Source organism: Linepithema humile, chromosome 6 (assembly GCF_040581485.1).
Source record: "Linepithema humile isolate Giens D197 chromosome 6, Lhum_UNIL_v1.0, whole genome shotgun sequence".
In the NCBI taxonomy this organism is placed as follows: Eukaryota; Metazoa; Arthropoda; class Insecta; order Hymenoptera; family Formicidae; genus Linepithema; species Linepithema humile.
This window is the reverse complement of record NC_090133.1, coordinates 2,918,762-2,944,639: the sequence shown is the minus strand read 5'-3', so window position 1 is coordinate 2,944,639 and position 25,878 is coordinate 2,918,762. Positions and strand designations below refer to the sequence as shown.

The following is a 25,878-nucleotide window of genomic DNA, read 5'->3' as shown; positions in this document are numbered from 1 at the left end:
CCTCGCGCGCCCCGCCGTCGTGGTGGCGTCTCCGACTAAACGCTCACGGTACCATCGCTGTACCACCACCATCGACACTACCACCAACCCCTGACGCACGGTACATCACCCTTAGTACGGAGGGCTGTGTAGGCACCTGCCAGGGCCGACGACGCTGCCCTTACGACCCCGAATAAGTTCCACCGAAATTAACAGCGTTCTAAAAGCTCTTTCTCGCGCTTCTAGTCCGACAGATTTAACTTTTATTAATAATTAGAAAAAATTGAATATTTTTTTAATGGATAAATGCTAAAAAAATGTAAAATTCGAGACGGTAAAGCTTAAAGATTCGGAGAAAGATAAGACGAAGATATTTAATAAATATAAATCAAATGACAGAAAAAGTTGAAATATCAAATCATGAAAGATTTAACGAAACAAAAGTCACAAATTCTACAAGTCACGAATCAAGAAGTAGAAAAAAAAAAAAAAAAAACTACAGAATCTAAGATCCAAGAGTAAATTCTTGAATTCTAAAAAGAATAAAAAAATTTCGAGCATTGTGACTAAAAGATAGAGAGTTTTTAGTGATCGAGTGGCGCGACGCAACCTTCGTGTCTTCGGCCCTGGCATCTACCTACCGTGCAAGAAGAGGATGGAGAGAGTGGGTGGAGGTGGGCACCCTGACTGCTAGCTCGGATATAGGCTGTTGTGAATATTACATTCCCTGTGTATATAGACGGTGCGCGCCCGGGTAATGCTCCGAGGCACGAGGGCAGAGTACAATAAGACGGCGCGCGCAATTAATTTTCGGGCTTTTGCTAATTAAATTTTTGCCCGTCGCGTGTGCCGTCGGGCCCGCGTCTATTATGCCCGCTAACGTTATTGACAGTTTCCAACTTCCTCTCCTTTGATTCCGTTCAATTGTGCGATAGAGAAATTAGACGGTAATTTTTCCGAAATACGCTCCGAATATGAGAAAAAAGAAATAACGAAATTGTTTTTCCGAATTTATAATTCGAATAACTGGCACAAAAATTCATCCGCGTGAAAAGTTGTTCGTTAAATTGGTTCACTTGTTTATTAAACAACTTTGCGATGATTAATTGCACACTGTTGTTTTGAAAGGCAGGTATTAGAGACCAATAAACAAACGAGCAGAAAGCCATAAATCTCTGAAAAAGAGCGACCAATGATTCGGTCGGGCAATTACACCACCATCTTATGTTCGTACAAGTGCCTAGTAGATCCGTAGAATTCATAATGGGATTCCCGCAGGATCTCTAAAACTTCTAGGAGTCGTGTGCTACGGAGCGTGATACGGTAACGAGGGAGTTCAAGGTTAAAAGCGATGGAGACGGAACTGAGAGAGAAAAAGAGAAAGAGGGGAGCCTATCGCAGCGGAGAGAAAGAGAGAAAGAGAGAGAGAGCGAGAGAGAGCGAGAGACAGTCGGAACAACGGGAGGGACAGAGAGTGGAAAACGATTCCGCGTAATAAGTGAATTACGATAATGTAAGTTGCCCGAACAATCGATATATTGACCGTAATGCGGCGTTTATAAACAATGTATAGCACTGTATAGACCCTCAAAGCTAAATGTAATCGCTTAACTTCAGCGTTGCGATAAAAATCGCTCATACGTCGAACGGTTTTTCATCCACTTAAAATAAAACCTTCAGCATTTTTGTCCTCGTGTAATCGCGCACCCTTGTAATTAACTCAATTGCGTTTGCAGAAATCTGCCGACACACGTACATCTCTCTGCAAACGACGCGTAATGTTTACTTTGCAGAGAAATACGAATAGAATGGTTCGATGCTCGACATAGCGAGAGTTCAAAACGTGCAAACGTGAAAGGCCCGTCGCGGGCCGACAAAGACTGGAGGGGAAGTCGCGTTCGTGGGAGAGGGGAGGGCGAGGGCAGGGGGAGAGGGGGGGGGGGAGTATACGCGGGTAGGCGGACACGCAACGATACAAAGACAATGTGTTTGTTGTCGATTAGCGGGAGGACGAGGTGAGGTTTTTACGAGAGCCTGGGACGGGCCCGGCCCGGCGAAGCGTAGTCGTTTACAGCCGGAAAGAATCGGGGCCTGTGGCCCAAATGACCCTTCCGCCCCTCCGGCCACCCATTTCTCCCCGCCCCGCCGTAACCTGCGCCGAGATTTACGGCAATTCGCTTTTTGCCTGCTTTAAGGGCTTTCGTATTATCTTACTGCCGCCGTTTCTGCTCCCTCCGAGAGTAAACCTACTTTACCTCCCACTCTGCGAGCTCTTCTCCGCCTGTCCCTTCCCCCCCCGCTCCCCCCCTCCCCCCGCAGCTCGTGCTTTCGCTCGCCGGGTCTCTCTTCCTCCTCCTCGATACGAACGAGTATATTTGTACAGGTAAGTACGAGCGGATACAGGTGTAACGCAGACACGAACGCAACGGAACACCTGAGTCCGTAATTATTTCGGGGGACGGCGGGCAGGGGAAGGGGGCGGAGTAGATAGGAAGAGAATGGTGACGGTGGGGAGGAAGCATCGCCGGGAGACTTTAATTACGTCAAATTCGATTAAACCCATATACGTGCGCGAGCCGTTTTCTCCTCGCGATTTGTTGATACGAAAATCTTCCCCTGTTATGGAACGCAATTTTTTGCGAAAATAACAGATTCTTCGCACGGCAAACATGTATTTGTATTTTACGGGAGAGCAAATCATAGTATTTTCTTCGATAAAGAGATTTATTGCTCGCGAGCTGCACAAAGGTCAAAGATCGTAAGTGAAAGGCTTTGCATTAGATTGAACTAATTTACGAATAAAGTATCCATTGGGATGTAATGTTAGATTTGATCGATAAACCGATTGCTCGATCGATTCTCAAGTCGAAGTGAAAGGCCGCGGACGTTCGACCGCTTAATAACGAATCTATCTGAACGACTAATTGGATTCGGCTAATGTTTAAGTGCTTTAAAGCGGCTCTTGATTTATTGCTAAGATATGCGAACAGGAAACCTAATTAATATAACAACTTTCTAATAATTTCCTGGAGAAGTTTTACGCTTATTAAAATGTATCTAATAACGAGCGCGTGCACTTCCTTTTGTTCATATCAGTTTGTGGGATCGATAGCTACGCAAAAATGCGATACCGTTCGATTCCGCCGTCATCGCCACATTCCACGACACGCGGGAATCTCTGGCTGCGTAGAATTCTAAGATCTCCTCTGACGTCTGCTTAATTAATTACCATCCGCGGTTTTAATTAGCCGGGACTGCCGCCTGCGTTCTCCTGATCTCCCCCTCTCCCACACCCTGCCTCCCGGCGCTGTCCCTCTTTTCACGTCATCCCCTCTCGGTTCTGGTTGTGGAAAATCGTGAGTTACGTTAGAGCTAGATTCTCCTACAATTATACACACGCACACGCCGCTGCTCGAATCACCGTGACGTGTCCACACCTTCAGCGTACATCAGATGGCCGCTATTCTTCGCGACGCATGTGCGCATAAATGCGTGACGCGCAGCGTGTGCGTATTTCTCACATAAAACACGATAGTTGCGATGTTTTATCCACAAACGTTCGCGTACTAACTCGTCCGCGCCACGCTCTAATAAAAATTATTTACTTCCTATCCGGTGCGAGTGCGTGCTCAAGTACACGACGCTAATGAATAATTACCTTCGAAAAGGATAACATCCACTAAATCATTGTCTTCTAAATTTACTTTATTTATTTACGTAATTACGGATTAACGCTAACGACAGTTGGGTTACTTCCAATGTTAATGAGCCGCGAAAAATCGATCGTCGATTTAAGACTCGTTAACGTGAATTTGGAAAAGGTCAGTGAACTCGGTTGTAAAGGCCGGTTACTTCCGTAATTAAATCATTATCAATCTTGATGTGCGCTGAAGTTCGCAGATTTTGTATAGTTTTTGGCACCCTAAAAAAGCAACTTGAATTATTATAATTAATATGTGATTATAATAACGTAATACTGTGCCATTTGTAGTTGAAGTAATAAAAATTATGTCAAATGTAAAGACGGAAAAGAAAAACAAGAAATAAGCGGAAAGAAAATTAATTTAATGTGCACCGTTATGCATCACGCGATTGTTATTTATTATCTTGTGTATTAATAGAGTCTAAGAGTTCCCATCTCTCTAGTCCTGCATTTGATTTTGTTAATTTCGTGCTAAGAGTAATTTTAACGATTGATCATAGCAAAGGAAAGATGAATAAGGAAGAGAGCCGTAGTTTCTCCGCGAGAAAGAGAGAGAAAGAGAGAAAATATGAGCGTATAACATCTCATAAATTTAAATTATATCAATATTTTATGATATTTCGTCATTTCCTATTCGTCATTTTAACAAATGAGAAATTCGTACATCATTTAAAACGTTCTGCAATTATAAAAACTTCAAAATTTAATTACATTTCTTGTCCGCCAAGTTTAATTTCGGATATTTGTTTTAGTATATTTATATATAAATAAAAACAACAGTCTTAACCAGCAATCATTGAAAGATGCGTGCCATTAATCAACTGGCGGCGATATTGACGCATGAGGAATGTTAGAAATAATAAAATGCACCACAGTCATATATCGAGAGCCTTATATCTCTCTTTCTCTCCACCCCTCTTTCCTCATCAATATACAGAGTAATATTCATAATGTAATGGAACTGCCGTAATGTAAGCTAATGCATCCTGCAATTTCTTGAAAGCACTCGAATAATTCAGCAAAGGCAATGTATTCCTAATATACTTAGAAACTCTCTGATATATTTATCTCGTAGTTAGGGATTCACAACCGTTTTATAGCTGTCCAAATATCTATTTCTCATCATGTTTTAAATAAGAAGGGAAACACCGTAATTAAATTAATTCTATCGGAAAACACGCGGTTAATTATGCAAATGTCCTTATTCAATTTATAGGAGCCGACAAAATTGTCGCCATTTCGTGCTATTATTCCCATTCGCGCTGTTTTATCCTCATTAACAAAAAAAAAAGGCAATAAGATTCATTTAAATGACAAATATTGAAAATTATATTTCGGAAAGTTTGAACAATAAATATTTTTAAGAGCCGCGCGTGTTTCGTTACTGATAAAATAACATTGTTTTTAAAAAAACATCAACAATGTCGGGAAGTTTATCGGTATTATTGCATGAGTAAATAGTATCCATATTTTCTTTTTATCTTTCGCTAAACCGTTATGTATAAAATAACGTAAAAAGTTGTTACGATTAGCGTTAGAAATTAACAGTAGATGAACAGCGGATTGAATGCCACAATTTGTCTAGCGCATACACAGGTGCACGCACACTGGCGCGCGTTCTCGCGGCATATTCGCGCATATATGCGCACCGCCGATATAAACTCACGTACGTGAAACGACTTTTACTTAGGTGTTCCGTTACTATACATTATCCCAGAGTGCTCTACGGGGTGACTGGATTGAGATTCGCGACAGGTGGGCCGCACGACCCTGCGCCATATGGAATTGACAAGTTTTTACGCGGTGGCTGCAAAATTGCGGAACTCCGGTGTATCACGCGTGTAAAAAAAAAAAAAAAAAAAATAACGAGAACAATCGACATAAGTATTACATTTTTCCACACGTTTGACGGAATGCGCGGAGGAGACCTTAATAGAATAATCAAGGACTCGTCGCGCAGGCATAATCGCGGAGACTGTACGCAATCCGTCTTGAAACGGATTGCAGGCGTCCACTCGTGCGTTTAATGAAATAGATTTAATGGCTGCGTTCGGAGTTGCGTTTCTGCGCGAAGTTCGTTGCGCCACCAAAATATCGGTGACGATGTTGTTTGCTTCCGACATCAAAATAATATCGTTTCAAAATCATCCGGAGATCGATAACATTCCGCGCGATGACGATCCTTGCAACGGTGAAATAATTAAAAATCAGCAACGTTACTTTCGGGCTTTACTTCGTTATTACTACGGCGGACGCCTTGGTGCATTAGCTTGAATACATCCATGAATATTATCCTGTACTTCACCGTGGACTGAGGAGGGTGTCTGGAGACGCAGCGGCGGGAGGAGGGGGGGCTAGTGAGGGGTCGGTCGGTATATAAGGTATAAGGTAGTCCATTAGCGTTAATATTATAAACGTTAGCTGCCCTCTGGCCATCCCCGTAACATACTCACGTGCGCCTGCGTACCTCTTTCCCTTTACCTGCCTCCTCTTCGCTCCTCTGCACACATTCTATCTGTGTTCACTGCACACATACACACACACACACATGCACCCACTATCTTCCTTCCACGCTCTCTCTACCGCGAGTGTACACTCGTCTTCCATTCCTCTCCTTCTCTCCTCCGTCTCACGAGATCGTTCGCGCTCTTTCCCCCTTTGCCCGTCTCTTTCTCGCTATCTTGCATATATTCCTATTTTTCGCATTCTCTCTTTCTCTCTCGCATGCATGCGCATCCATCTCTGGCCGTTTTCCTCGCACTCACGCGCTCTATCACTCTCCGTTACAGCGGCGGTTTCCAATGTACCTTCTCTATTCCTATCTTTGTTTCGCGTACACGCTTCGCCTCTATCTAGTTCCCTCGCACGTATATAAATATATATATATATATATATATTTCTCTCTTTCTATATCTTGCTCTCTCGTTCTCATTCCTTCTACCCACACTCGGCTATCTCTACCTCAACGCTCTCCGTCTCCTTCCATCTTGCACTCTCATTTCGTCTCTTTCCGAGCTGCATTCCCCCCTCTTTGTCTCTCCATTTCGTAGGAACCTACTCTGTCCCTCTTGCTCTTGTTTACTCTTCCTACCTCTCCGTTCTCCGCACTACAGTTTGCCTCCGCACGCATACACGTGCGCGACGCGCACTCCCGGCGAGCTACACGCACGCACGCACACGTGCGCCTCATGAAGGGTACAAATACAAGTCAATACGAGTGGCTAGTACACGCGCGCGAGCGCAATCGAGTAATGTAAGTGTATCGTGTAGTGCAGCAGATTTGATAGGTTTACGTTGCGAGTAAAAATCTTGGGAAAAGTTTGACGAGGCTTGTAAAACGGTGAATAAATGTTGAAAAATATATTAATGAAACGGCAGCTACAAGCTACACATTACGCGGCTCCATTATCTCTTTTTCTTGCCATTATATTTCGAATGCTTTATTCAATGCTTTAATCTTATCTATCACGAGTACTGATTACGCAGCAATAAAATTAATTATTAAATGCGCCTTCATAAACTATTCAGAAATTGCCGGACGAGGCTAATTGGAAGCGCGAAATGCATATGTTGAACAGGTTTGGTAAAATGTCGACGAAACAGCGAGAGCTGTATCGATAATAATGCGCGCTGATGGTCCATTTAGGTATTAACCTCGAGCATAATATTTATCTGGCCGCTCTAAGTAATAAATCCTCTTTGTGATTAATGTATCGAGGATTATTTCAGAAAGAGCACTTCACCTCACACGGCCTCGGCGTTTTTATAAGCTCTGAATTACATTTTTCATTAATACGTGTTCAACTTAGTTTCAATCATTAATTACGTTCGTTATCTTTCGGAAACGTAGCTTTTTGTCTAGCGTCTTGCAAAACTGTTGCCGCACAAGTATCGTCGCAATTGAGTCGTCGAAATGTGTCGATTACTACGCAGGTTACATGTAACTCGTACTTTTAATCAACATCTTATTACTTAGTTTGTTTACTGAAATTGTTATCTATGATAGAAGTCTGACGAGAGTTATCAATAAGCATCCAGAAAATATGTACGGCGCCATATGTTTATTGACACTATCTAGCACGATGACTCTTTATCATAATAAACATGATGCAATCGCGTAAATTCACATACATATTTAATGTATCGAGTTATATCTGCCGTCGGAGTTTTCATACGATTCTCGCCATTACTGTAATCTTCCTACTTAATTTCGAATGATTTCTGGCCGGAATATTGATAAAGTCTCCATCTGTGCATTCTCATTATCGCGGCGGTTTGAGGCGACGAAGAAGGATGAAATCGACATGGGCCCGGCTCGCGCTAGCAGACGTCTCGTCGTCGGAAAGTGGCAGTTTGCAATTAAACGACGATGTTATCGTAAAGGGCGGCGGGCTCGGTTGAGTGTACATGGCAGCGAATTAAAATGTAAATACTTGATTAAAGTTAATCCCGGGCAGGTGAATAAACCTGGTACACAAAGACAGAGAAAGAAATACGGCGGTTCCGAGAGGCCACGAGGAGGGGGAGGGAGGGGGGAGGGGGAGGGAGAGGGGAGGAGGAGAAGGAAAGCGAGATATCCATAGTGGTCCTAAGGGGTGCTTTTTATTGCCGCTTTTTATTAGCTGAGTAGGTGTACTCCGTTCCACCGTTGCCCCTCAACTCCACCCCGGAGCACTCCGAGCCACCCTTAGCTAACCATTTCCCCTCCCCCTCCCCCCGTTTCGCCCCCTCTGCCGTCTCGCGGCCCACCGCCTGCGGAGCCGTGCTAGCGTGTGGAGCGCGTCGGAGGGTTGATTAAAACTAACGTTGCGCCAAGAATTACCCTGTGAGATTGAAAATTAAATTAATATACAAAACCCCCGCCCATCCGGGGCTAATTAGTTATATGATAGTAATTAAAAGTTAAGTATATCTTCGTGCGCGGATGTACTGCCGCACCCGCCGCTCCCGGATGTCATCCCCAAAACGGCCGTGAGCAATCCTTCAGCCCCGAGTGAGTATCGTACTTTAAAAAAGCGCGATATCATTTTTGCCAAAAAGCCTTTTGGATATTTTTGCTAGCTACACTTCTGTTAAATCTAATTGTTGAATTAATTTCCCCGTAGTTTTGTTTCATTTATTAAGTTTGGCTTTTAGATTAGCTTTTTCAGTATTAGTTGAAATGCGAGATACAAATATTCTTTCTATTAATTTTAATTTTCAATTTACAAAAACGTGTTTATTAATTTATCGCTTATTACCACTGGGCGCGCTGCAGTTGTCGTTTTCGTGGTGCACAAGCGGCTGTGAAAATTCGTACGGGATATATATTTACTATTGTTGGATACAAAAAAAAAAAGAGAGAGAGAGAGAAAAAGAAAAAAAGAGAGACAGACGCGCAGCTGGCGCGGTATTAATTCTCATTTGTTGCGCGCTATCTTTGGACGTGCGCGATCGGTATCATCGAAAACTAGCAACACAAAAGACAAATTACCTGGCCGCCGTGATTTCGCGTCTCAACCTTGATACGATAGTACATGCAAACGCGCGGCGCAGCACGCTGCCAAACTGAAAATAGTCGGCGAACTAATATCGCGCCGTTGGAAATATTTTATACGTACGCTGCGCGCCGCACTCATATTCGAGCAACTTTCCTTACGAGTTATAACGCGCGCGCCTTATATCCGCCTTCAAAAATAATTTCGTTAACCGTGATTCCTTACGAGCGCCGGCGGCGTATCGCGGGCGCGCAATAACGCGGAGGAAAAAGACTCTCCACGTGGTCGCCGATGCGTCGTCGCGGTCACACCATTTGCGAATTTAGTGTCGCGGAGACCCTGTTATTTCCCGGCTGAAACTCCGTCCGGTTCGCTTAACAGTTTTCGCGGTTTGGTAATGAACGCGCGGGAAATTCCTGATATCATCCTGAATCCAGGTGATCCGCAGAATTACAGAATTATAGAGAATTATAGACTAATACTCGTCGTTTCTGATTATATCGGCCATGAGGTTTTAATTGGTTCGATCGGCCATTCGCGGGTATATCTGTCATGAGATAGCATCATATGAGATGTACAGTACCATCCAGAAATTCATAGATGAATAGAGAAATAATCCTTTGTATGTACACTAAGCATCACTAATAGCCAGGCACTTTGACTTTTTCAGATATTTGCTTTGGATTTATCAACCAACAAGCTATCTTATTTATAATTAGCTCTAGAGTTTTTCAAATTATACGAATCGAATATAATATACGAATAGACGCAAGACGAATGCACGTTTAATCTCTAAAAACACCTATTTGGCAGTGTAAAGCGAATGACGCGCAATGTACACATTGCATTCGCAAATTTGTAGACGATAACGTAATTGTCAAACAAGTTTTATCAAGTGGAAATTGTGATTTTGGGAGAATTCGTGAATTTTGACAGAGAAAAACCTTGCCAAGATGGATCAATCTGTCGATAATGTAAATAAATCACGCGGAAAGATATGTCGCGTCAATTTGCAGTTAATCTCGCATAACTAGAAAGTGCGTGCCAAAGAAAGAGTGCTCCGTCAATATCTTATCCGTTTAACGCGACGCTTCTACGTTGCGACTACGTTCGAGTCGCGTGATATTTCTCGCAAGAAGTCACGAATCGTAAGAGATGCTGCACAACTTGTGCTCGACCGAGAAAGTAGAACCGATAAAGGCCCAAGTTTCTTTCAAATGGATTTCGAAATTGGCAGCTTAATCTCATTGTATCGAAAATTTAATACAAGTAGAAAAATTGTGCAATGTTTACGATAAGAAATCGAGCAAGTTTTGTTGCTCAATATAATCAATGGTGCAATTTGCGTCAGAGTGCATAAGGTGGGAGGACAGTGCCTCCGCAAAGAATATTCGAGTTTGACTCGAAAGTTGAAAACCGCTTGGCGGCGGGCCAGGGCTCACGTAACTACTTGTTTTGCCAAAGCGACGCGATGCCCGCCGCCCTTCGCCTTCCGCCACGACGGCGGCGTAGCTAGTCGATTTTCGAAAAAGGTTAACACCTAGTCGCCCGGATCCGACCGCGACAACCACGTGGCAGCGGACGCGCCTGCGTGTCCCGCTCTCTCTTCCCCCCGCGACCTTACTCGGAAATTTCTTCTCAGTCTTCTCGTAGCTATCGGTCGGCGCGATGCTTTCATCGCGGGAAACGCTGCCGCCTGCACGGCGATCGGAGATTTCGTTCGTAGAACGCGGGCAAATCAGCTATGAGAAATCAACGTCTCGACGCGAGAGTCCGAGGATAGATTCAAAATTCAATGTTAGAAATCTAAGGATCTTGATACAGTATCGTTTAAGGACCGCGAGATCTAAGGCGCTCTTAAATTAATGATCTAAGGAGCGAAGATGTATCCAAGAGTTCATTTCAAGGAGTTAACGGTTCGAAGACGAAACCACTAGCTCACAGTTGCTGCAGATTAGAACTGCGACAAACGCATGCTACGGAGCTGGTGCTGGACATTAAACCCCCCGAGGGTTAACGCCAGCTCTTGTGAGTACAAACGCGGGAACTTTGGTCGAAGAACGAGAAATATTTTGATTGCTGCTGTGTAAACGAGAACGTGGACTTCACACGAGGCCTTCACACGTGGACACTAACCCCTTCCGCCGACAAAGATAGCGACCATATAGGGACAATGTTTTCCCATTTGCAGGTAGACAACACAATTCAAAAAAAAAAAAAAAAAGAAAAAAAAGGAAAAAAAAGGAAAAAAAAGAACGTAGGCACGGATGGGAGCAATACGTATCGAGCGAATGAAAAAATTTTCAATCGAAATTACGAGCCCGTATTTTCCATCGGCTCTTCGATAAACGGAAACTTATATTTGCGACGACTAGTTTAATTTTTAAATACATATTTGCCATGAAACATAAAATGTTTAAATATGGCATGTGCAAATAAATGAGATTCAGTTTGAATTGTAAGAGCGCCCTTCGATTTTTAATTCATACATTGTATGTGCAGAGATTAATAAAATGTGAATTTATATTCCCACAGAAGCGAATTTTTTAATTTATATTATCTGCAAAGCTTTTAATATTTAATTAATAAATGCATAAAGAAGTAAAATCCGAATTTATATATGACCGGCCCATTAATCTTTCATTTATATATTTTCCAGTAAATATAGAAAGAGATGTGCGTGTGTAGTGTTTACATTTGCAATGGATATTTTAATTTTTAAATATATTAAATATTTATGAATATCAATTAAATTTATATGCATTGTACGCATCAATTTTTAACGCGAATAAATAAAGACTGGAGAATATCACAACAAGGTCTTAATTTTTCACATCTCCATATTTAAAAGAGAATCAATTTATATTACATTTATGTAGATGTGTAACTTTGTCCAAACTGTTATAAATCTTTCCTAATCTTGTATATAATCCTAATCGAATCTAAAAAAAATATAGAGAAAAACTAAAAGTTCCAGCGTTAAGAATTCCGCTGCTTTTATTTATTTTACATATGCGATCGGTTGTGTTCCGTGACGCATCGGTCGACAAATCGCGCCTACATGAATCGAATCATCGAGCCGGAGGCGAGAATGCCGCGCTTATCGGCAACGTCGATCTTCCGCGAAGAGATAAAAAGAGGCAAGTTATCGAAGGCGTTACACTCACCGCGATCGCCGGCATGCGTAGGCTGTTGGAGCTGATCAACCGCTAAATCTTGGACAATCGTGTACCAGGCACTTTTTTGTTTCACTAGCCGAACAGCGACGACGATCCCACGTCGTGATCCTCGAGGAGGTGGATCGAGGATGATCCTCACGCGCGCCCCGCGCGCTCGCCGCTCCTCGCAACACGGCACACACGGTCCTCCTCACGGCGCGCCGCACAGCGACGTAGCGACGCGCGACGGCATCGCGAGCAGGTGTCCACCGGTCGAGCGCAGTCCTCGTGCGACTCGCGAGGATCCTTCGTTCTGTCCTCCTCCACGAGCTATCGATCTCGGGAACGTACGCACGCCGCGAGTGCGCCCGCTAATGCTCCAGACGTCCGCTTCTCGGTCTCGGACGCGCTTTTCGAGGTTCACTTTCGATCAATGAGACAACGCGAGTTCGTGCACTCTGTCTACTTGGCGTCGATCCATTAAAGATTGCGCGTCACTAATCTGTAATTAATCAACGGCATTACGCCGAGAAGAATCCTGTTCCGCCGAGATATCTCGCGATGCTTGCGACTGACGTTGAAGCCCTTCTCCTCTTTAAGATCGTGAAACATCAGGTTGAATGAGGCGATCAATCCCGCGATCGATAATAACCGCCGTCTGCTCTGATCTACCGTGCTTTTAGCTTCCAGACACGCTCACAGAGCTAGCTCTTTTCGAGATGAGTGTTGGATCGACAGCGATCCTCGGAACTCTCCTCGATTGCAAACACATTTCAGCACTCCGAAAGCACCTTACGCGATCCGCGGGATCCACCAAGCAATCCAATCGCGTCTTCCCCGGGCTTCGAATTCGATCACTCAATATATACCCGCAATTGGCACGCCGCGCTAATTCTCGGGAGTTTACGTTTGTCACACTCTGGACAGCGAAACGATCTGCGCGTGTTCGTTTCGGAGAACGCGAGAGAAACACTTACAATTAGCGGAGCTCTGTGCGCGACGCTTAAACGCGACACATTCCGCGAACTTCACTCGGAGACGCACGTCTGACCTCGACTTTTAATCTCACGGACTCTCACTCCGTCTCTCTTGCGCGCGCGAGCGGTTCAAGTCAAGGCAAACCGGAACCCGAGAGTTGCGAGCGCACGTCGCGGAGAGCACGTCGCGCGACACGCAGAAAGCAGAGCAACGGCAGCTCGATTCGCGCTGCACGGTGTCGGACGAACGAGTGGCGGCCAGAAGAGCCGCCGCGTCGGCTTCCCCCCACCTTGTAGCATGCACCAGCGTGGCGGGGATGGCAGGAGAGAGTGCGAGAGAGCGGTACACGCGGTAAGGACGAAGATCGGATGCGGGAGGGATAGCGCGCGGTCTTCGGAACCGCAGCGGCGGAGGGAGCGGCGGATAGATGGACGTCAGGGGCGTGAGTGAAGGAGGGGCATCGATACCGATCCCTCCACGCCGCGGAGCCCCTTTCCCCCCGGGTGAGAGGCGCCCTTCTGCGCCGCGGCGCGCGCTCCACGCGACTTTGCGAGTGAAACATTTCGCGGGTTTTGTGAACGGACGAGAGGAGCGGATGGGAGGATAGGAGAGTCCGGGGGGGGTGCGAGCGGCGAGGAGAGGAGCGAGTGGAAGAGAGGGTTGGGTGGGAAGACAACAGTATTCCCGTTAATTGAACGACTCGCGCGGGGCGGAGGAGCGCGTCGCGGGGGAGTAGAGGGGAGGATTACTTGCAGTAATTACTTATTTTTATTACGCTCCGCCTCGTCGTGTCTCGCACCAGCGAGCGGTCGCGCGCTCTCTCTCTCTCTCTCTCAGAGCGACATGTTAGAAATCTTTTCTCGCGTCCGCGATATTGCGAGGCGATGGGTTACGTACCGGAAACCCACTTCGACTCCTCCCAACTAAGCGTCTTAACGTTAAATTAGGGAGAGAGAGAGAGAGAGAGAGAGAGAGAGAGAGAGAGAGAGAGAGAGAGAGAGAGGAGCAGAGAAAAACTAAGACGCAAATGTTATTGTTAGTAATTTTGCTCGGGCTTTTCTATGCCAACAATAATATAATTCAGAATAATATCCTAATTGTATTCTTATTAAATAAAGGTAACACACGAATATTCGGAATATGAAGTCGAGTGTCTCCAAGATTTTACGCTCCAACTACAAAAAGGGGCCGACGTCTAATACCGGTTCGGTTGAAAAATTAGAACTTTATTTTCCTCGAATCGAAGAGCGCAACTTGACTGTGCACGCTATGGCGTTCCCTAATCGGGCCAAGCGGATACTTGAGGCCATCCGACGGGTGAACGAACCGGTAAGGAACTGGATAAAACCGTCTCGGATCGACGGCAAGTCGGTATGCGATCGGCGTGAAGTTTTTCGAGCGGTTACGTACAACACGTCGAACCAATTTGTGTAACCTTTTTACCGCGACTTGTAAAAGCCGATTTACATATCTCAACCTACTCGATATGCACTCGCGACATTAACTCCGTTTTCTTATCAATCGGTCTTTTTCATTCGACGATTTCAACCTTGAACGCGCTAAAAGTACGACAAACATTAGAGCGCAGTGACACTAACGATACGAAAACATTATTGATAGCATCGTGCGACCTTGTGTGCGATACGAATAATGTTTCTATTTTGTTGCAAATGGGTATGTTAATTCGTCGAATACATAAGACGAATGAATGGGAGTGACCGTTATTTGAAACGCAAATTCGACACGACCGCGTTTACCGTTCGTTTACCGACCGTTTTGAGGAAACGGATCGCGAAATCTGGAATAAAATTTTCGAAAAGTAGAAATAGGTAAATAGCCCCGTGCTCAAGTTCTCCGGCCGAACGGTCACTCTCGTCGTCCCCCGCGATTCGTTCACGGTCGCCGGGCCAGAGTGCACTTGTCAAAACTTTTATCTTAGTTCACATCTACCGGCGGGAGAAAAACACGGAACGGAGGTGAGGACAATGGCTGGTCGTCCGGAAGGTCCTGTCGGACGAGGCAGAAAAAAAAAAATAAACCGACAGAGGTTTCGGATAATTGCGGCGGATAGTTCGGAAAGGCGCCGACTGTTCTTCCTTGGCACGCCTGTCAGAAGGCATTAGGATTTCTATCGCAGATCGCGCCGACCGCAGGACTCGTTAACGGATCTTAGGATTGTTCCTTCGTAATCCAATAAGGATGAGATTCCACGCCGCGACTGTTTTTCTACTCCGTCTGAACGATCCGCCGATCGCCTTCTAATAACGACGGACGGAATCGCAAATTTCCGACCATCAATCTCCGGGCAATTGCGAAAATTACATTGAAATTACGCCTTGTCGTCGCGTCGGAGTAATATACTTAAACGAATGTCGCTCGAATCGAGAAACGAGACGGATATGATATCGCGCCCGCAGGTATATGTCTTGCGGTCACGTGGTGGTGACCTTAGCTCGTTTCTGCTCTAGGGTGGTCGGCCCTTTGGACAGGTCAGTTCGGGATTCGGAAGCTGCATTGGGGCGGGGCGGACGTCAGATGGAAAGCAGTTCTAATTTGATACCGAGTCGAGAGGCCAAACAAACAGCTACATCTGATAGGCTTCGAGGTTGGAATTTTGATGAAAATTGCTATACCGAGTAATTAAAATACATATAATAATTGTCGCGCTTATAGAATTATTAGGGAATCTCAAATTAAATTGATTCTGTTAATTGAATCTGTCAAATAATCTAATCGCCCACCACATTTTATCAATTTTAAGCCTCGAATTTGAAGTAACAATAAGCGGTATATAATGAACACAGAGTATGCTCGCCGTCCCGCATTATCACGTCACGTTGCGGGAGAAGGCATCGACGAAGCTTCTCAGGGGCCTCGTCGATTCTCGCGGCCAATTCTTACTTGACCTTTTTTCCGCAAACTTCCGAAGGTCATTACGGGGTTCCCGAGAACGCTCGGGACTCGTAAAGCCCCGTCGTAAAAATCGCCAAAATACACGCACCTTACATGGTAGCCTCGTGTAGGCGGGTGTCATATCCCCGCAAAATCATTGCCACTAAAAATCAGAGGTTTCCGCAGCAAATTTATAACGGTCGTCTACGAATGGCATCGTGTGCGTGCCCGTCAGAGGTGTTGAATATTTCTCGCTATAAAAGAAGCTGCGTGCTGCTTATTAAAAGCGCAACCCAAGCGGGTTCTCGCCAATTTAGAGGATGTTTTCGTCGTTCGAAGCGATCTAAACCGCTGAATTTTCAGGTTTATTCAATCTTCTCAAATGTATTCTCACTCGTTACAAATTTTTTCGAATAACCACTATTATTGATCGAATAATTTAATTATTTTTAATTAACGGCATTTTTAATTTAATTAATTTTGCACGAAATACGATGAGAGATGTGCGCTTTTCGACAATCTCGGATATTTATTTTATATATATTCCCGATTCCGCTGAATTTTCGGCAAGTTTTTTTGACCGACAGTAGCGTTATCGACTCCGGTAGAAATTCGTTGCTTTTAGAAAATGCGAGTGGCAACAAAGAGCGCGGGTACATGTGGGAGCTTGAGGATCAGCCGCGGGACTTTCTCGAAGCAAATATGTTTTCGCGGTAAATTTGGCCGAGTAAATGCGACGTCGCAGGGCACCCTTAGCTTTATTAGCCTCCCCTTGTCCTCTCTTACCATCCTGCCTACCATTCCCCTCAACCCGCGAGCCGACTCGATGCATGATCCCGATCCGTATATAATGTGCATGCGCGGAGATTTGCAAGGCATTATGCGCGCCCGCCTCCTCGAAATGCAGCTCGCATATGCGAGCGCTTGAGTGCGCTTCGAGTGTTCGCGTAAGCTACGTAGGAAAAATATGTTCGACGGGGTGCACTTGTGCGAGGGTGGGTAATTGGCTCTCTTGATCGCAGGACCGCTTTTCAATGCCCCTCTCCCCCTCGCCCACCCCCTCCCCCCCTTTGAGCCCTCCGTCGACCTTTCTTGACCGTCCGCGCTGCTTCCGCCGTTTTTGGTTCATACCTGGGCCTCGTTGTGATCCTATTGATGGATCGTCTCTGATTTCGATACCCATTTCGTATGCAAAAACGTTGCGCATTATTTTCAATTATTTTCCCGGCTCTCGATATATTTATTTCTCCATTTCCAATTAAAAATTACATATTTCTCTCAATTTGTATGAATTTATTTTATTATGTATGTATTTATTTCATTTTAAAATTATGCATTAGTTAACAGAGGTTAACGGGACAATGTAATAAATGTTACGGAAAAAAAAAAAATAAATAAAAAAAAATAAATAAAAAAAAATTCCCAATACAATAAAACGCGGAAGTATTTTGATTTTATGCTCGATCAGTTCCCGATGTGATTTACTTCGTAATGCAAAATAATGTGCGGCGCGGTCGTGTACGCTCCTCGTTACAAAATCAAAATCTCGACACAGGCTAATAAAAACGCGTCGTACGTACACGCGGAGCAGCGTACCGTCTCTCGTCTGCCGCGCGGAAAAACAACGTGCGTGCGGGGCGATAATAGAAAAATACCGCCTGACGCGGTCGCGTTCGGCTTCGACATTAAGTCCGCGATGGCGATAATGATAATAAAGAGGCGGCCAGCTCGGAAGACAGGTGTACAGGCTCGTCGTGAGGGTTGGCGATGCACGGGAACGAGAAAACGTGTCGAGCCATTTCGCGCCGAGGGATGACACCCGAACATGCGGGAAACAATGCCGCGGCATGATGTAGGTAATGCAATGCAGTGAATGGTAGCGCGTATCATTATTCTGGGGCTATTGTTGGCTGCCGGATGAACGACATTTTTTTTTTTTTTAGGGAAGGGAGAGGTAATATCCTTCGACGGAACATCGCAGACATAACAACCGCGCTAACAATAACGATACCGATAAAAGAATAATAACAATAATACTCTCTCTTCGTCCTTAAGCTTTACGCCTCCCCTTGCCACTTTTCTCATTTATAAAATGTGTATTAGAGTAAGGATGTATGATAGAAGGAAGGATTTCTCTTTTGCGAATGCTTTACAGCTGTATATGTTATATGAAAGAAATCGTTTTAAGTGCATGATCCCTCGGCCATTGTGGTAGTATAATTCGAATATCCGTGAGACGCATTGTAACCGAGGGACAAGAGAAAAGAGTTTCACTTGCGAAGATTAAATTGGCTAGGGCCGATCTCGCGGGAGCCGCTGAAATCTTAATTCTTCGCGTCGGCACATTTTCAAAGAGCGCCCCCGTTTTCGCCGAGCGGCCTTACGATTGTTGCGTCGTCGTCGCACGACCGTACACAAACACGGTTGCACATACGGTTAGGTAATTATATTTGCTTTCCTAGTTTTATTATTTATAGCCGCTTGAATGCCACTCCATCCACGTCTTTTAGCCGTTCGTTTTATAATTTAATTAAAAATTCAATTTTTATAAGCCGTCCTTCCTTTTTTTTACGAAAGCGAAAAGTTGTAGAACGGAAAATCTATTAATAGCGAATGGAGGCGATTAAGAAGGCGAAACAAAATTTTGCAAATGAACCGAACTCAGAATGCCGGGCGTTAACAAGTTTAAATCGCGCGCGTTTCCGATTGTTATGCGTCGATGCGAAGATGGCATCTCGGCAAGGGCGGAAAGGGCTTAAATAGGGCTGGGATAGACGATTCTGGGCAGCTGGATTCGCTTGTTCCCGGTCGACGGAAGTGACGTCGCAGCCGGAAATTCGTACTGGAAATTCCGATGGGTTCGAGAGGTCGAGGAAGGGAGAGGAGTGCAACAATCAGGGTAGACCCGGCATTACGTCCCATTCATCCCCTACTAGCGCCCCTTACCACTCTCGAACCGTATTTGGCTGACAATTCTTCATTTGCGTGCAGCAAACTCTCTGCAACGTGGCGACGGTGCGGTGAGGTGTTCGAGCCAAGTGCGAGCGCAAAGAACATTTCCAAAATTTCCACCAAACTATCGCGAAGTAATTAAATGCACGAGGATCTCCAAAATATTTACATTCTACGTCTTATTTCGTTCGAGAAAAAACGATTACCGACGCTTCAATTTAACAAAACATAATCATTCTTTGTATTTATTGCAGATGTCGTTTCTGAGTTATTTCTGAATTATTAGTTTTTCAAACTTTGCATGCACATGCGTTGCACATGAAAATGTTAAAGTTGTTCTTGATATATAAATATATAAATATATATATATACATATACATATAATAAAAAAATCGAATAAAAAATACTTGTCCGCTCGTAGACATCGCTACAACATGGTCAGACGGACATTTCGCGCGACACAGTTACGCGTTACCTGCTACATATAGAGACATATGTTACGTTGCCACTTGAACGGTATTGTTAGAAGCTGACTAGCCTATAGGCAATACGAAATTTTGTGATTCTGCGATATGCTCTGATCTAGTTAGATGGCCATTTTTAAGCTAATCTCTCAGAACAGTCGCAATGTTACTCCTAATAAAACACGAATGTTAATCAAAATTTCATTATTATAAAAGAAAACACGCGGTCAAATCTAGGGAAGAGCAAAGTAAAGAAATGAAAATGCAGATAAAAGAAAAATATAGAATTCCAGCCGGTACACATGGGGGCTTCGCATAAAGCTGTTTCCCGGGCTGATCAATTTAATGAATTATAATTGATTGAGCTCAACTTTGTTTATCTAACTGATTAATAAAGCTGATTATTCTAATTAATAGCGGTATTTCGCATCGGAACAAGTAAACAAAGATGCGTCATTACTCGGTCAAGATTCATTAAAAGCGCAAACACGCCGAGCGTTTGCTCGCGGAAGCGAAATCCACACGTTTCTCGATTCCGCGCTCGCGCGGTTAATTACCCATCGCGAGGTGTTACGTAGTGAAATGTTTCGCAGGCGAATAGTGCGCGCCCGCGCGCGCTTCTGCGCTGATTACAGCGCGTTTACACGGTGAAAACTTCGGAATTATTCTCGATTATTCAAATTTGAGATCCTTGCTGAGTGCGCGCGCGCCGATTCAAATTTATGCAAAAATCTGACAACGCGAATCCCTACTCTTATTAATATGTATCAATTTGACGACCGCCATCTTTTTTCGCACCGTGGAACTTTCGCATATTCGCTCAACGTGACGTTTTAAAATTTTTGCTCTCCCTCCTTTTTCTCTACTATCAATATCGCAGGATTTTAACCCGCTCGCGAAATAAATGCTCGTTGTTTCGTCAATTGTAAAACTAAATTAGATCGTCACGGTACGCGGCGCGAGATTAAAAGCGATCTTATTATATCGAATGACGAGATCACGCGATTAATCACAAAAACACACCGCGGAACTATCACGGCCTTAATGCGCCGGACGACAAAAGTGAACGAGCGGGGCCGACCGTAGGGACCGAGGAATGTGGAACTGTACTGGCAGGAACGACCGTGTTTGTCCTTTCGCCCTCTTCCTCTCGCACACAATATTAAAACATTTGCTGGATCGATATTTCTTTCTTCGATTAATGTATTAAAATCCACATGATGCAAAAATTTATAGGCATTAAAAATGTAAACTGGTTTCAATCAAACATTTAATAACATTTTTTATACTTTTAATATTAAACTTGTAATAGTTCCATAATATTTGAGCTAAAAATTTGCGGATTATTCGATCGAACCTATTATTTGAAATTTTGATATATTTTTCGCCTTTTCACATTTTTTTGCCATATATTTTTACACGTTACTTTTATTATTCAAACTGGTTGCTTCTGGAGCTCGCCGTATTTCTCCCTCCCCCTTTGCCGCTGCCCACCTCTCGTTCTATGTTACGGTCTATCCCATTATAATTCCATACACGCGCGTCCTCCCGAGAGATGGAAGAGTGTAAAACGACAGACACCTGGGCAGAGAGTTTAGCCGGTATTGTCGGGAGACAAATATGAGCTAATACGTCATCCCAGGACCTATTCAGATAGCCGAGGCCGACGGCGACGGTGATCACGAATTGGCCTACACATAAATGCGCTTTAATTATTCCTTTCCACCGCACCTCCTACCTGCTTTCGTGCTCAAGAAACGCTCCTACGAACGCGACATAATAAGCGACGCTCGTTAAAAAGAACGAGCTATTGTTGGATCTTCGCCTACCCGGCACTGACTCGGAGCTTTGGATTTTTTTTCTAGATAGACGCAAAGCCTGAAATTTAAATGTCTTTGTCTTCCGGTCGGTGTATTATCATTTACCATTTACTTCAGGACGTTTAGCGGTAACTTTTGAAGATGTGTGGCGTGCGACGGTTTGAAAGAGTTAGTTGTCTCAATGGGTAAAAAGTTGATTTTTAAATATTTTCTTGAGATACTGAATTCTATATAAAATATTAAGTTCAAATGTTATATTAAAATTTTATTTATTTCATAAGGAAGCGCTATAAAATTTTGAAACGACCAGCGCACGGAAAGAAAATAAAAAATAAATGTATAAAAACTCATGATTGATAATGTTCGTTATTGTCAATAAAAGTATATATCGTTTTTTGTTAATATTTGATTCATATAGCCGCATATATATTTCGCATAAATTTTTTGCGATCAAGTTGTCGGCGCTAACGGCAATTTCAGAAAATCCACCGTCGCTTAGACGAAAGTTAGGCGAAACACGCCGTTGCACTTCGGCTTTGTTTTCCTTCTCTTTCGAAGGGACAATCCCTTCTTTTTTCCTCCTCCCTCGGGACTTCCGCCAGCGGCAGTTCAGGTATCTCTTCACGATAAACACAAGCGATGGATGCGATCAAAATACCGCAAGCCATGTAATTGGAGCATTCCGCACAAGCTGGCAGATAATGTCGCATTAAAACGCGCCGTATCGCTTAATTATCATTGTCGAAATAAATAAATAAGTAAATAAATAAATTTGTTCGCTGCACGCATCGTACACAAGTCGGTTAGACCGACGCATAACGTCGACATTTATTTCTCTCACGAAGTCGTGATATTATACACGCAATTAACGACCATTCCTCTTCTCTGTCCACGCGTTGCAACGACAAACAAGTTGATCATTAAATATCCACGTTTTAAAGACAACTGAATTTATATTTGTAAATGTTATCATACATACTTTTAACATAAAACAGAGAAAAAACAATGTGTGCTATCACAAATATCATGTTATAAATATAATCGTTTGTTATATCAAAGCTTGCCACATTTATTGTAAATTTTCATAAATTTTATGAAATTGATCGCGGAGGATTATTCGAGAGAATTTAAAAAATTACCCTAAAAGGTGGCGATAGCTAGAAAGAAACTCGTCCTCAGAAAATAATCTCGTGGAGATTAGAGGAGTCGCTTAGCGCGACAGCATGTCGCATTCACATGCAAATGCTTGTCAACAGGTACCTGCCTACCTTCGTTTATGTGCAATGTGTTCTTTCAAAATTTTGGAGATAATTAATGTAACCTATCCAACAATGTTCGTTTTAACAATCATATCTTCAAAATAATTTACAATTCCTAAAAATTCCATAACTCGATAAAAAATTCTCAATCGTATCTTCGAGTCAATCGTATCTTGTCATGTCAACGAGAATGTCTATTATTAGAGTAGTCTTCATGGGTTATCCTAAATAAATATTTGCAGCTGATAATACTGCGATAATATTTCCAATGATTTATGATTGCGATAAGTTTTTAAGGGAAGAATTTTTACTTATTACTGAGGATAAAAATAATTTAGTTTGCTCAAGCAGCGACCAAATCAAGAATTATAAAACTTTAAATTCCACTTTCTGAATCGATAGTTCGCACTGTCTTGCTACAAAATATCGAACTAAAGCGCGCGTTCAATTTTCAAGAGAAAACATAATTCCGTAATAACCCAGAATTGTATTCGTTGAAAAAAAAAGCAAAATTAGAGGCCTGCAATCTCTCGCAATTTTCTCGTTAATTGGCGATGTGAAACATTTAACACGTTCTATTCTTACCGATGAAAATGCCGATCGCCTCACCCACTCGTTAGTGTACACTGTCCATCGTGATTATTATTCAAAATGTCGGAGTCCGAGTCGTGCGCATCGTGAGCCCCGTGAAGAGGGATTATCAAGTTGTGGACAGAGGAGGAGCGCGAGACGGGCGGCAGAGCATTCTCAAACTGTCGAATCGAATATCTGGGTAATGGCTTTCTAGGTCTCCCGCTGCCAGCAACACGGCCGTCCTCCACGACGAGAGCGCGCTTAAATTAAGGACGGACCCCTCATTTTCTTAAAATATTAAATCATCGTCTTGGTGTCGCAGCGGGGCTGCCCGGGCCCGAGGAATTAAAATTCATTGGTCGGAGAAACCCATGTCACCGGCCGAGTGCCATCGTAAATACCTGCGGGTTCCCCCGTCTGCCCTTACTCCCTCTGCCACCCTCCCTCCCACTCGTCGTTGATCAGAGAGCGAGGCTGCAGTAAAAATTATCTGCGGATCTATAATCTGCGACCGCAACCGCACGCGTTTATGATCTTCAGAACGGAGAAAACGGATGAAAATAACGTAAACGCGAACCTGTTGCATCACAGATTAGTGAAAAATTTAATCTTACGCGATGCATCTGCGCGATAAAGCACACCTTGCGCATCAGATTCGACAATCGAATTCTCTGTCTCGATCGTGATAGATATGATCTGCTTATCTATCTTCCGAAATTATCAGAGCGTAAAGAATCGAGCGGCGGAGTGGCTTTGAGACGGCGGTTAACATGGTAAGCCCTCGTGTAGCGGAGATACGCATTCCACGTATGCGAAGGGCCTAAACGGGCCTTAGGACTCGCTTAGTTCCAATGCGGATAAGGAGGGGGTGGACGGAGGAGGGGAAGCCTGCGACAAAGGACATTCTAGGGGAGCGATTCCCCTCCTTCCCTCCCGTCTTTTTCTCTCCTTTTATCCTTACCTGAGAGACTGCGGGGATCACAGCGACCCGGTGTTGCCGGTTCGACGACTTTGGGCCTTATGCACCTACAGCGCGGGATCTTATCTGGGACTCACGGCCGCGCGCTATTTTTTGCGCATCGCGATCCGTCATTTCACAATTATCGACGCTCGAGAGCAGATCACACGTGTACGAAATCGATTAATAGCAACATCACATTTCTCAAACAACATCGCGGCGAATTGAAAGAAATTTTTTCACCAATAATTTTCGAAAGACAATCGCCCTTGACACTTTTTAATATTTGATAATCATTAGTTTCGAAGCGACGGCCGTTCATTTAACGATCTTTCTTTTTGCAGCCTATACTTTCGCGTTTTTCACCCGGCGGAAAGACATTTCGGGAGGTCGGGTTGACAAATCGAGAGGAACATTTCGCCGTGTCTTCTCTAGTGAGACGGCGGAGAGAGGAAGAAGGGGAGAATGGAGCGAACGAGAGAGAAACAGAGACGCCGAGATCTTTTCCCGAGAGGCCGGAATAAGAGGCAGAGAAGCGGTTTCGTCGTTGCGCGCGCGAGTGTTGTCATTTTCCTCTTTCAAGAAGAGGCCATCAAGTCGAGGGAAGAGTAAAGAGGGGGGGATAGCTAGGAAGAAGCTAGCCCCTTTACCGACCAGCGCTCGGTTTTTGTGCTCGGTCTTTTGATTGGCGTTTTTACGTCAGTTCGATTTGATTGACTCACCGCAGCGTTGCCCGGTGTCGGTCAATTATGCTTTAACAATGGCGTTATACGTTTCAATTACCATGTGAAATTGCATACGCGTGTGTGTTCACGTTGCGAGAGTGGTGCAGGGCTTGCGCGTGGCTGTGTGAACTTCGGAAATTAGTTTCGCACAGTCAGAGAGGAAGGCAGAAGTCGAAACAGTTCTGGCAAGGCGTTTAGAAGGCCGCTTGTCGATTTATACCGGCGATGAAAAACAGAGCGTTAATTCCAGACGAATATTAAAAGACCGACTGCAGACTATTTTAATGATACGAGAGATCGTTAGCTTCGCCGGATCCTCTCTTTTCGCAATTATACATCGCCTTGGAGAAAAGAGACGGATTGCGCAAACTAACGTCGCTCGCAGCGCAAAGTGCATTATCGAGTCGAGCGACGCGGAATGATTTTCGCGCGTATAAACCGACCGAGATTCGGAAGGCCGAGGACGGTAATGGAGGATGTAGTACGCTGGAGGGGATATCCCTCGCAGGTATCTCTGGCGGACAGACGGACGACGATGGGGTTGAGAATGGAAGCGAGAGACGATGGACCGGGCGGTCGAGCGGCGAGGTGGGGGATTAATTAATAACGTCGGTAATTGGACTCCGTTCGATCTAAGATAGCTCCTATAGCCCCTTCTCGTGCATACCGCGGGGGATACGTTCTCCATGCTCGAATACACTTGCGACACTCGCTATCCTGCTCGCATCTTACGTATTGCTTGCCACCGATCGATCGCTCTGGATTTATTTCGTTCGCTTTTGGACGGAAAGCGAGGAGGGACGCGAGAGTTAAGGCGCGCTTCCATGAAGCGAACTAACTTAAAATTAACGCTAAATAATTGCGCGGCTATTAATATACACGGAAATATACAGCCGTCGTTTTCGACGACAGACACGCGCAATAAGATCGTACAACTCTG

General features: G+C 44.3%; 1 protein-coding gene across 3 annotated transcripts in view; it reads right to left on the bottom strand.

The window, feature by feature from the left end:
* LOC105670630 (uncharacterized) overlaps positions 1-25,878 on the bottom strand; it is a 178,649-nt gene that overhangs the window by 55,677 nt on the left and 97,094 nt on the right. Inside the window, exon 1 of one of the 3 annotated variants that reach the window (XM_012364256.2) lies at positions 12,327-12,527. The exons of the other annotated variants lie outside the window; for them this stretch is intronic. The gene's annotated coding sequence lies outside the window, so the exon portion shown is untranslated. Of the gene's footprint in view, positions 1-12,326; positions 12,528-25,878 lie in introns of those variants that run through there. 3 annotated transcript variants of the gene reach the window in all.